The sequence below is a fragment of the Balaenoptera acutorostrata genome, chromosome 2 (genome assembly GCF_949987535.1).
Source record: "Balaenoptera acutorostrata chromosome 2, mBalAcu1.1, whole genome shotgun sequence".
NCBI classification, from domain to species: Eukaryota; Metazoa; Chordata; class Mammalia; order Artiodactyla; family Balaenopteridae; genus Balaenoptera; species Balaenoptera acutorostrata.
The window spans coordinates 140,430,099-140,443,620 of NC_080065.1; positions in this window are offsets into that span (position 1 = coordinate 140,430,099).

The following is a 13,522-nucleotide window of genomic DNA, read 5'->3' on the forward strand; positions in this document are numbered from 1 at the left end:
GGTAGGAAAAGAAGACATTTGTGCAGAGACTGCATGAGGCGACTTGAGTGAGTCGTGCAATACCTGGATGCCATGTGGACTGTGGTTTTGATGCTTAAAAATCAAGAATTTGGCATCTTTGTTCTCTGTTTCCATATACCCCTGGATCAATGGCAGTATTCCATCTCAGGGTTTGAAAAGGGATGGTCCCAGAGCAAAAGGGAAGTCTGGGTGGAAGAGGCATTGGTTAGGATATCACTCAACAAAATCATTCCCTGAACCTGGACATTCTCACACTTCCAACTACTTGCAAGTGAAGTCCCCTCTACCTTGAATGTTCTATGCTACTGAAAGCTCTCTTATCTTTTTCTTGTCAAGTTAAATGTTCCATTTCCAGACACATAAATCTCTTCCTCTACTGTGTTACAGATCTTTGCTTTAACAGCACCTCTCTCTAATGCTTGCTCATCCTCCCTAATATAAAAGCTGTTTATATAGTTTTCCCCCAGCGATTTGAGAAATCAGTGGAAGTGAGGAATGTGTGTCTTACCATCATTTCCAGTATAACACTTACTGTAGTGTTTTGCAGTAGAAGAGGCTTAATACATGCTTGTTCAAAGCAAGAAGCAGAGGAAAGAAATAAGGAAGAAAAAGGCTTCCTTAACTTTATTTGTGTAGATCTGGCACATAGAACATACCCAATAAATAACTGATGAATGGGTGAATGAGTGTGTGAATGAATTAATTAATGCATGGCTAACACAGCACCATTTTCAGTATTTTGAGCATGAACAAATTCATTTTTTTGGTCATAAAATCCCATATTAAATTCCTAAAGGCAAATATATTTCTGCAAGTAGTGAGTAGTCCACATGAAAAATCTGGGCATCATATTTTTCATAATTTATGAAAAAGACCCAATTACCCAGTGTTGTAAAAAATGGTCACCAGATCATGTCCTCAAGTTTTGTACATTCAGTTTAGTCAATGTTATTTTTTTTTAACATCTTTATTGGAGCATAATTGCTTTACAATGTTGTGTTAGTTGCTGCTGTATAACAAAGTGAATCAGCTATACGCATACGTATATCCCCATATCGCCTCCCTCTTGCGTCTCCCTCCCACCCTCCCTATCCCACCCCTCTAGGTAGTCACAAAGCACCGAGCTGATCTCCCTGTGCTATGCGGCTGCTTCCCACTAGCTATCTATTTTACATTTGGTAGTGTGTATATGTCAATTAATGTTTTAATGGAAACAGATTCTTCCAGTGTGAGAGCTGCTCCTGGGGAGTAACTGAGGGGTTTTGAGAAGCTGATTTTTATTCTCTCGTTTCTTCTCCTTCTCTTCCTCCCCATCCCCCTCCCCCTTTCTCTCTCTCTTCCTTCCTCCCCCTCTCTTTGTCTCTCTTTCACATGCACCATCAAGACACAGCCTATTACTATTTAAGTGCATTGACTTCTGACCTGAAAGTGCTAATTTTCAACACTGAAATTTTTAACACTGAAAGTGCCCAATTTATATTTAGGAAACAATTTATGCAGTGAGATGCCTTAATGTGAAACTATCTTTCTCTCATATCTGTCTGGCCCTATATCTATCCATCTATCATTTCTCTGTCTGCACATCTGTCTTTCGATCTGTCGATCTATCTAACTTATTTAGGTACAGTCTAAATAAAGAACTGCAAAAACACATTTTTGTGACACATGCCTGTGGTCTCTTTATAGGTAACAGCTTACTTAAAACTTTGCTTTCTCCTGTAAGTTTCTGGAAAGTATTGATTAATTAGGAGGATGTAATGGCATTAACTGTGCAATTCTTAATTGAATAGCAGTTTAGATTACGTGATGTGAGATGTAGAGTATGTTAAAAAGACAGCAGATATGTTATCCTCGACTTACAATGGAAATGGATTCTATTCTGTTTATGTCACTCTGTTATGTCAGATGGCACTGAATAGTGTAGATATGTTAATAGACACCCCAAATGTCACCTCTCCCTTTTGAATATCATAACTGGCAGAAGTACACGTTAGTAAAGGTACAAAGCTAATTTCTGATTGAATGGAAAAAATGACCTTGCATGAGTTGACACAGTTAAAAAAATTAATGATTCTGATTCAATACATTTGAAGAATTAAGCCAGAGACTTTAAGCTGGGACATTAGAATGAATGACCATTATCATTTGCTATGTAAATATCAGGAATTGAATGCTTGTTTGTTGTTTGCTGTTTGTTTAATTGGTTGGTTTCTGGCTGTAAAGAGGACAGTGTGCTCATCCTAATTGATCAAGTACCTTGTTTCCCCGTATTCTTTACTTTTTGATTCAAGGCTTGCGTGTAATCCATTTGATGGTTTTATTTGCTTTTTTCAGTAATGCAACTTTGCTGACTAGGAATTGGTTTACTCTTTCATGTCTGAAGGCTTTGATAAATTGAGGAGCTTAGGCAGACAGCTCTTTTATCCAAGAGCCCTTACTGAGCTGGTGATATTGCTGAAACCTGCCCAGACTCAAAAAAAGGCTCAGGGAGGGATAAGAGTCCTGCAGGCAGGAAGAAACAAGGGAAACTTTTTGCAATGACCTCAAGAAAAAAAAAAAAAAAAAATGAATTTACTCACGGAGAAGTGTGTGCCAAAATAAGAGGATAGAGTAGGCCGGTTCCGCCTTGGCTGATGAAAGGATGGTGAATTGAAAAAATGATCAAAAGTGACATTGTGGGCCAACTAAGAAATATCAAAGGAGACTGTACTGCCGATCAGTCACGGGATTCACCGTCCACGGGGGAGCGGTTCTATGAATGTTTGCTGAATGATTATGTGGAAACTGTAGTAGGTGGTATGGCAGCTGCAGCGGTGACACTTGCTGGGCACATCTTCCCCTTGCTGTTGTCCTTGACTTTGCCTTTGCCCTTGTCCTTCCTTTCCATGGATGGAACCATGTCAAGCACATTCTAGGGGATACAAAGATGCCGAAGATACAACTCCGGACTTCAAGGAAGTCTCAATCTGATGGAAGACACAGAAGTAGAATTGGAAATGTTCTACTTCTGTATTTTTCCTTTGCTTGAAAGCAGATTCTGATAAAATCATAGGAAATCCATGGGGTGGGGAGGCCTTGTTACATTAATAAATGAGCTGTGATTTTTATTATTGTCGAAAGATATCTGTTCTATCTGATTTCTTCTATTTTTAGAGTGCCAATAAAAGCTTTACTACTTTCAGTCACAAGCGACTGGTATCTTTCTCTTCCTGAGAAATTCATTTTGCACCCTGCCTTTGCCTTAGTCACACATATCAACTTAAGGCTCTGACTTACAAATCTGACATGAATATGGCAAAACACAGTCTGTTCTTTGGGATTAATCTGTAATATTTTTAGGATCCACATCAGTTAAATGATCTGGGCTTGTGAAAAGACTGTATCATCAGCTTTCTGGAGGAACACAAGTGTACCTGGGGAGTTCATTGGGTTCTTGGATGAAAGAGATGAAAGAGAAGGGGGTTTGCTGTGGAGTTAAAGAAAAGGCAGTTTCATTTGTGAGCTGAAACTTGGTGGTTTTTTTCCCGCTGGATGCTTTGAGCAGTTTATTATTAGAGGGTCCCGTCAGTGCTTTTGGCCTTTTATATGTCAAGACATATCAACCAGTGGAGGAGTACAATGTTAATGACCAATGCTAATGGTCAGTGGTGACTTCTGATGGTTTTGGGGTTCTGGTCCTAGCAGCCTGCCTACATGTCAATGAAAAGTGGCCCCAATGCTACCGGTGCACAGGGACAGTTCATTATAAAGCACTGTCCCTTTGCTTGGAAAGCTCTTCCCTGCATTTTCCCCATGAATAAATCCTTTTGGCCTCACAGATATCTGCTGATTTTGCCTGCCTAGCATCCATTTCTCCTTCGTTCTGCACCATCTTCATTTTGCTTCGGAGAGTCACTTCTCCCTCAGTGTGAACCTGTGGGAAACAGGGTCACGTGGTGTTGAACTTGGATGGTGTCTAGAGGCAGATTTCTTAGGTTTGAATCCTTGTTCCATCAACACTAATCCCATAGCATCCTGTACTCTTGCCCATCATCTGTAGTGACCATACTCATTTGTTCTTATTGCTCTCCCTGTGTCTGCTCCCAATCGATGGAGCTCCTTGGGAGCTCCTTAGGTTGTCATTTTCATCTGGCCAACCTCAGCTGCTAGCCCAGACCCTGGAACAGGATAGAAGCTCAGAGGATTAAGTGAAAGGGCCCCTGTCCTGTATAATCACACAAATTGCTGCAGAAAAGGTGTGGCATTGTTCGTGCTCCATCTGTATTCTTCAAAGTTGAGTGAAAAAATATTTTGATAGTTTGATGTTTGGAGAACCGTGTCTGCTTCCACCTAAAAATAATCATTTCTTGAGCTGCTTTTTCCTTGTAATATTTTTTTCCCCAACTGTGCTATACCTTGGCATTCAGATCATTGAATGAATGGAGACGGTTTCAGGAAGTGCAATCCTTTGGAGATGGTTAATAGGTTTGAAACTGTGGTGATGCTACCTTATTAGTAGTAATTGAATGTTTTGTTTGGTGTAGATACGGTCTTCTCGACAAGTTGAAAACTCGTGAACTCATATCCTTCATGTTTTTTGGCATTTGCATTTGTGATGGGGACTTCTTGAAGGTATTAGTGGAACATTTATCATTACTTGTCTACTGTAAGTAAGATTATCTTAAAGAAGACTTTTTCCTTTCCCTATTAGGTACTAATGTCAAAGAGGAAGGAGAATGGGACAGATATGTATATGAATTTTTCTTACACTAGGAAAGTTAAAATATAGTTCATTGAAAGCTGTCCTGGTCAAATGAATGAATATTGACTTCAGGGAAAAAGAAAAGTGAAGGTGAAAGGAATTTAGAAAAATTATAATTTATCCCTTTAATGTGGAGGGCTGATAAACTTTCTGCATACTCCTTTTCGTTGTCATTTATAGGCCTTGGTCTACTGATGTTTTACATCATAGACACTGAATCACATCACTGCATTTTTAAGTGCTTGAGACAGAGTGGTCCATGTAATAGAGGAAAAGTGCCAGCTCATACGGTCTGAATCTTGATTTCAGAATGACAGTTTTCTTCTCGCTCTTGTATACATTTTGCATGAATTGACAGATGCACCTAGTAATTCTTTCTTCTCTGACTTGAGTGAGGGGATTTCATCTTGGATTTGGTTATGTTAAATGTCCAAGAGTTAAGACTGAAAGGATTCCTGTTATAGTATAATGGATAGAAACATCAAGGAAATGAAAACAATATTAGTACTGTTAGCTAAGAGTTTATTATTAGCATGCATTAATAGATATTTAATAAATTGAAAACTCAGTGGTTAGATGCTTGGATCTCATCTTATTTAGCTGTTTTAGAGAAGAAAATGTGTTTTGAACTCTTCAGTCTTGCTACAACTGTGCTGTAACAAAGCAATTTTAGTAGAAAAAATGGATTTGGAGCACAGTTTCTTGTTGAGTTTTACAGAATTTGTTGGTTAGAGAAAAAATTGCCTTGCTGAAAATGTGTTTGCTTCTCTGCTTACAAGTTCTCATCTCGGTTCTGATGTTATTTGAACAATTGTCGACACGCCTCTTTACCTTCCAATGGTTAGGAGTGAAAATGTTCATTCTCAATTTTTGTTTTGTTCTTTTGCCTTTAAAACTTGATTAAAAGTTGGCAGGTTGCTCAGAGTTCTAAGTGAATAGACATTGTCATTAGCTCTTTGGTAATGTTCTCTGTGTTCCATAAACCAAGTAATCAGGTTTAGCTTGTACTTGTGTCAAAGTTCCCAGGGGGTTAACTAACAAAAAGCAAAAAGGCAATATATGTTGTTGTAATAATCCAGCGTTCTGTTTAAAATAATTTGAAAATGAAAAATTTAGCCCCATGTGCCTCTGACCTTGAATCCCTGGGTTACTCTCTGTCATCATTTCAGCTATTACAAGTCAGGGTGAATTAACCGAGGTCATGTCTATATCAACATTTTAATTACCTGGCTTTGTTGTTGGCTTGTTGAAATTGCTTTCATCTGGCAGGTTGAAACACAGCAAATTTATAGTAGGGATAGCAACTCAACACTCAACGACTTATCGATGTACACTTATTGTCATAGGAAGACTTTTTTTTTTTTAACGTTCATAAAAATACATTATATTTTATAATTAAAAAACACTGGCACATCAGAAGGAGTTTTTATTGTTTGGAAACTTCAGTGGTTTAAGGCATTGTAACATATTCTCCAAATCAGGGTTCCTTAATTTAGGCCCAGCCCCAGTTGTGGGAGGCTGTTCTGTGTACTGCAGGATTTTTAGCAGCATCTGTGGTCTTTACTCACTAGATGCCAGTAGCGCATGCTCTCCCTGCCACACCCCAACTGTGACAATCAAAACGTCTCCAGACATTGCTAAATGTCCCCTGGGGAGGTGGGGGGAGAATCACCCTGGGTTGAGAACCACAGCTCTAAATTATAATTTTATCCAGATTTGATTTTATTATTTTGTGTCATTTTTTGTTATCCTTTGTTATGATATAGATAGTCAAGTTTCATGTAGTTTTCCCCTAAGAAGTTATTCTTTCTCTTGGGTGCAAAAATAAGTTTTAATCCCTACTGATAGTTTGTCTCATAGCTCAGCTTCCCATATTTATTTAAGCTGGTTTGATTATAGGTAGATTATGCTGACTCAGCTTTTTGGACAGATGTTTAAGCTGTTAAGAACAAAACAATAAATTCTTTCTTTATGGATGGCGAAAATTTTTATGTAGTGCATTTATTAATATTTGAACTGGGACCCAGAATAAAGGTGCCCTAGTGAGGACCTTCCCATACTGACCTCTCCTTATCTCCTAATATGAATATCATGTACCACAAAATTTCATGATTTTAAATATAGCAGTAAGGTTCATTATTATAATGATGGCTGATATTCACCAAGCACTGATTGTGCCAGGCAACACAGCAAATCTCTACTTATATTGAGTCATTAAATGCTTGTAAGTACCCTGAGACAGGTATTATTGTTGTCACTATTTTATGTAGAGAGAATAAAGAAGCTTTAGAAAACTTCAGTCACTTACCCGAAGTCAACTATTGTTCAAGGAGGGCGCTAGGACTTGAATCAAGGGTTTCCTACTCTTGAAGATTCTGCCGTCAACATCTGTACTGTTCTCTGTGCCACTTTCTGTTCTTCACTGTAGCTTTCCCTCAGGCTTACCGTTCTGGTACATTCTAGAACAACTTTAACTGCCAATGTGTACGTCTGCCTGAGGGTTCTCTCCTGAGCCCTCTGAGACAGCCCTACCCACATTCAAGGCAAGAAATTTCAGAGAATTAACAACCACCGCTCCTTCAGCAACTTTCAACTGATGACTGATGGGAGTGGTTGATACGTGTATACCCTGGGTCCCCCAACCCGAAGGAAAGATAGCTCTGAGGCTTTTACACTGGATCCCACAGTTTCCCAGGAGCCTTAAACCCATGATGATAGTGTGTTCACTTAATACAATACCCTTTATTAGCTGCCTTCCCTTTCCTCTCTCACTTCCCTACCGGTATTTCACTTCCCAAGTCAACTACTTTCACTGAAAACCTTATCTCAGGGTCAGCTTCAGGAGGAATCCAAACTATGCTGGTTATCTTGCCAAAACTTTACTTGGATGGAGAAAGTATTATATGGTTGATTTTGAACCCCTACTAGAGTTCTACATTAATGGAAAAAAACCTTAAAAAAATTTTTTTAACGTTTTCATTGGAGTATAATTGCTTTACAATGGTGTGTTAGTTTCTGCTTTATAACAAACTGAATCAGTTATATATATACATATATTCCCATATCTCTTCCCTCTTGCGTCTCACTCCCTCCCACCCTCCCTATCCCACCCCTCTACGTGGTCACAAAGCACGGAGCTGATCTCCCTGTGCTATGCGACTGCTTCCCATTAGCTATCTGTTTTACGTTTGGTAGTGTACATATGTCCATGTCACTGTCTCACTTTGTCCCGGCTTACCCTTCCCCCTCCCTGTGTCCTCAAGTCCATTCTCTAGTAGGTCTGCATCTTTATTCCCGTCTTGCCCCTAGGTTCTTCATGACCATTTTTTTTTTTTTTTAGATTCCATATATATGTGTTAGCATACGGTATTTGTTTTTCTCCTTCTGACTTACTTCACTCTGTATGACAGACTAGAGTCCATCCACCTCACTACCAATAATTCAATTTCGTTTCTTTTGATGGCTGAGTAATATTCCATTGTATATATGTGCCACATCTTCTTTATCCATTCATCTGTTGATGGACACTTAGGTTGCTTCCATGTCCTCGCTATTGTAAATAGAGCTGCAGTGAACTTTGTGGTACATGGCTCTTTTTGAATTATGGTTTTCTCAGGGTATATGCCCAGTAGTGGGATTGCTGGGTCGTATGGTAGTTCTATTTTTAGTTTTTTAAGGAACCTCCATACTGTTCTCCATAGTGGCTGTATCAATTTACATTCCCACCAACATTGTATGAGGTTTCCCTTTTCTCCACACCCTCTCCAGCATTTATTGTTTGTAGGGTTTTTTGATGATGGCCATTCTGACCGGTGTGAGATGATATCACATTGTAGTTTTGATTTGCATTTCTCTAATGATTAATGATGTTGAGCAGCATTCTTTCATGTGTTTGTTGGCATTCTGTATATCTTCTTTGGAGAAATGTCTATTTAGGTCTTCTGCCCATTTTTGGATTGGCTTGTTTAAAACCTTAAAATTTTACATTTACATACAGCGGTGGAAAAGTAGTTCAGATATTTTCAGCTAATATATTGCAATATGTTTCTATTGTTGTGATATATTTATATATTACATTGAAACATAATCTATGAAAGTGTATGGCCATATGTTTAACCTAAATAAAAAGCCATATGGAGACTCAGTCTTGTTAACAATCAGTTCCTCAAATTCCAGAAGGTCTTTGGTGACTTTGACATTTTTTAATGGAGCTTTGTTTGTATATTCTTTCAGTCCATAGTATCTGAATAGATACTATATTTTCTTCTATTGTTACTTCCTTAAAGGACTCTGCTGGATGTCATGGGCTCCTTACTCTTGAGATGATTAAAACCAATTACAGGAAACAAAACGTGTACTCTTGAAGCAAATTGAAGAACAATATAAATAATAATAACATGATTTTTCAAAGTTTTACAATTTACAAAGCTTATTCATATATTGTGTTAGAGAAACTGACAGTATAATGGAAAGATTCTGAGGCAGGAAACCTGGTCTGTTAGTTTCCTAGGGCTGTCATAACAAAATACCACATATTGGGTGGTTTGAAACAACAGAAATGTGTTGTCTCACAGTTTTGGAGGCTAGAAGTCCAAAATGAAGGTGTTGGCATGGCTGCCTTCTCTCTGAAGCCTCTAGGGGAGGATCCTTTCCTGCCTCTTCCTACTGCTGGTGGTTTGCCAGTAACCCTTGGTGTTCCTTGGCTTGTAGATGCAGCACTCCCATCTTTTATCTTCACATGGCCTTCTCCTTGTGTCCCTGTCTTCCCCTGACCCTCTTATATGGACACTAGTTGTATTGGAGTAGAGACTCATCCTACTCCATAGATACCATCTTAACTAATTACATCTGCAACACTTTTCTCAGTAAGGTCACTCTTTGAAGTACTGGGGGTTAGGACTTCAACCTGTCTCTTCTTTTGCGGGGGACACAATTCAACCTATAATACCTGGTTTGTGGTTCTATGTTTGTTTTTAACTGGTCACAGATTGTCTTGGGCAGATCCATTAGCCTCTCTGGGCCTCAGTTTCCTCATCTATAAAAGAAGAGACATGGTTAGAGTTTCCAGCTCAGAGATTTTTTTTTCTTATTTCTCCTAACCGTCTTGAGCTATAGGCAGAAAAATTATTATTATTGTTGTGCTGTCTTACACATTCAGATCCAATAATGTCAAGGGATTTGGCCAAGGCCACACTATTTCTTGATTGTAAATGGTGGATTAGAGCCCACCAGTACTCTTTCCCTATGTCAAGTAGTTTCTCTATGTGCCACTCTACTCAAGTAATTTCTCTACTTGACAGTCTTCTTTTAAGTGTAAATGATACAAATAGGAACTCTCATTCACTGAGCACCTACTAAAATCTAGATCTATGAATCTTGGTTTTCAAGGTGTGGCTAAATCACCTGGGGACCTTTAAAAAGTACAAACCCCAGGCCCAGCCATCGAGATTATGATTCATGCGGTTTGAGGTAGGGCTCAGGCATTGAAACTTTTTTTTTAAGTTCTCCTGGGGACACTAATGTGCACCTAGAACCGTTGAGCTAGGCGCTGTGCTAGACGCTTTTTATATGAATTAGATATAATCTTTGCAAAAATCTTGAAATATGTTCGTTTAAAATCTTTTATCTCAGTGGCCCTCAACCTTTTTGGCACCGGGGACTGGTTTCATGGGACAATTTTTTCATGGATTGGGGTGGGGGAATGGTTCAGGTGGTAATGCAGGCGATGGGGAGTGATGGGGAGCGGCAGATGAAACTTCGCTCACTCGCCCGCTGCTCACCTTCTGCTGTGCGGCCCGGTTCCTAACAGGCCGTGGGCCAGTACCGATCTGCAGCCCAGGCGTTGGGGACCCCCGTTTTATCTGATATAATCAGATTGATGAATTAAATAATCAAACATGCTATATTGATAAATAAGCATTTAATTTAACTTAAACCATATACATGTACATATACTTACCATTCTTTAGTCATACAATTAAAGCCTTTTCTTTGAGGATATATCTGCTTATCGGGACACAGTGTTCTTTCTTGCATCTACCATATCCAAAATGAATCATCTGTGATGTTCGGCTTTGGTTTCTTAAAGTGGAGCAAGAAAATAAGACAATTACAAAGAGTTCTACTACCAGCCAAGGTGGGGTAATAGGACTGGGATTTACTCTCATACTTGAGACAGCTAAGAAACATATAAAATATATGAAACAGGGGTTTTCAAGACACTGGATATTAGGCAATGAATGGTGATGATTCCTAAGAAACAGGAAACAAGTTAGCAAGCCCTACCATTGTTCCACTTGTCCCAATGTACTACCTGGAGTGTTTCCAGGCTGAAGTTCAGGGACGGAGAAACTAGGTAGAGTCAGCTGTGTATCAGATTTGAGGAGATAGAACAGGGTGGCCAGTGAGGCCATGGTAGCTAGAATTTGTAGGGTAGAGCACTGAACAGAAGAGAGCTGCATAGAGAGGGAAAATCTCCAGGGACCTTCAGTAGACCATGAGGTACATTAAAACAGTTGTAACTGTACTTTATATTTTCAAGAAACAAGAGAAAAGATTGATCATGTTAAGACATGGAAAAGATTATGTATATAATATACATATGTAAAATTTATCCAAAACTTGTAGGCTTAGAAATTGAAATGGTGATAGTAAAAAATATAATGGATGCAATTAACTTACACATTGCAGAAGAAAATATTAATGAACTTAAAAATATAACAATAAAAATTAAATATTTCAAAAATGAAATACAGAGAAATATACTAAGAAATCAAAATATATGCACACATATACATATACTGTACGTTCTAAAGAAACCACTAAAATATCAAAGAGTTAGAGTTAATAGGCAATACAAGAGATAAACTGGAATCATAAAAAGTTTTCAATCCAAAAAGAAAGCCAAAAAAAGGAAAAGAATAATAAAGAACAGATGGCACAAACAGTAAGATGTTAGATTTAAACTCAACCATATTAATAGTCACATTAAATGTAAGTTGTCTAAAAACTCCAGAGACTAATTTGAATTTTAAAAGATCCAGCTTCGTGTTGCCTACAGGAAAACCACTTTAAATATAAATACACAAAAGGGCAATGCAAAAAAGAAAAAAAATTATAAACTAAGCTTTATCAAAATTAGGAACTCTGCTCTTTGAAAGCCACCATTAAGAGAGTGTAAAACAAGCCTGAGAGGGAGAAAATATTTGTAGATCATATACGTAATAAAGGTCCTACATCTAGAATTTATAAAAATTTCTTAAATCTTAATACTAAGAAAACAAAACACTCAGTTAAAAAATGGGCAAAAGATGTGAACAGATGATTCACCAAAAAACATATAAAGAAGACAAATAAGGACGTGAAAAAATTTTAATTTAGTCGTTAGAGAATCACAAATTAAGAGATACCACTACACACCTATTAGAGTGACTAAGATTTGAAGAAGAATGACCACACCAGTTATCGGCAATGACCTATAGGAATAGAACTCACAATAGAACTCTGATATATTGAAAATGTAAAATGGTCCAAACTTTGGAAAACAGTTTGGCAGTTTTGAAAGAACTTATGACTCTGTCATTGTTTACTCAAAGGGAATCAAAATATATGTTCAGACAAAGAGTTGTACACAAATGTTCATGCCACCTTTATTTGTTACAGAAAAATATTGAAAAAGAACTCAAATGCCCAGCAGTAGGTGTATAAATAAAAAAAGCGTGGTATATCCTTAAAATGGAATACTAATTAGCAATAAAGGAAATGAATTATTACACAGAAAAACATAGATGACTTGCAGAATGATTATGCTGAATGAAAGCAGTCCAAAAATAAGTATATATTTTATGATTCCATTTATTTAAAAAAAAAAAACCCTAGAAGATGCAATCTGTAGTGACTGAAAGCAACCCACTGGATTGCTAGGAAATGGAAGAGATGGGGAGGGGTCCTGGGAGGTGGAGGAGGGAGGGAGATATTACAAGGGGACACAAGGATAGCCAGGACACGGAAGCAACCTAAGTGTCCATCGACAGATGAATGGATAAAGAAGGTGTGGCACATATATACAATGGAATATTACTCAGCCATAAGAAGAAACGAAATTGAGTTATTTGTAGTGAGGTGGATGGACCTACAGCCTGTCATACAGAGTGAAGTAAGTCAGAAAGAGAAAAACAAATACCGTATGCTAACACATATATATGGAATCTAAGAAAAAAAATAGGTCATGAAGAACCTAGGGGCAAGAGGGGAATAAAGACACAGACTTACTAGAGAATGGACTTGAGGACACGGGGAGGGGGAAGGGTAAGCTGGGACAAAGTGAGAGAGTGGCATGGACATATATACACTACCAAAGGTGAAATAGATAGCTATTGGGAAGCAGCTGCATATAGCACAGGGAGATCAGCTCGGTGCTTTGTGACCACCTAGAGCAGGGGATAGGGAGGGGGGGATAGGGAGGGTGGGAGGGAGGGAGACGCAAGAGGGAAGAGATATGGGAACATACGTATATATATATATAACTGATTCACTTTGTTATAAAGCAGAAACTAACACACCATTGTAAAGCAATTATACTCCAATAAAGATGTTAAAACAAAAAACAAAAAAAACCAAAGGGACGCAAGGAAATTTTGGAGTGTGATGGATAGGTTCATTGTGTTGCTTCTGGTGATGGTCATGCATTGATACATATGTCTAACTTATCAAGTTGCACTGTTTAAATATCTGTAATTTGTCTTATGTCAATTATACTTC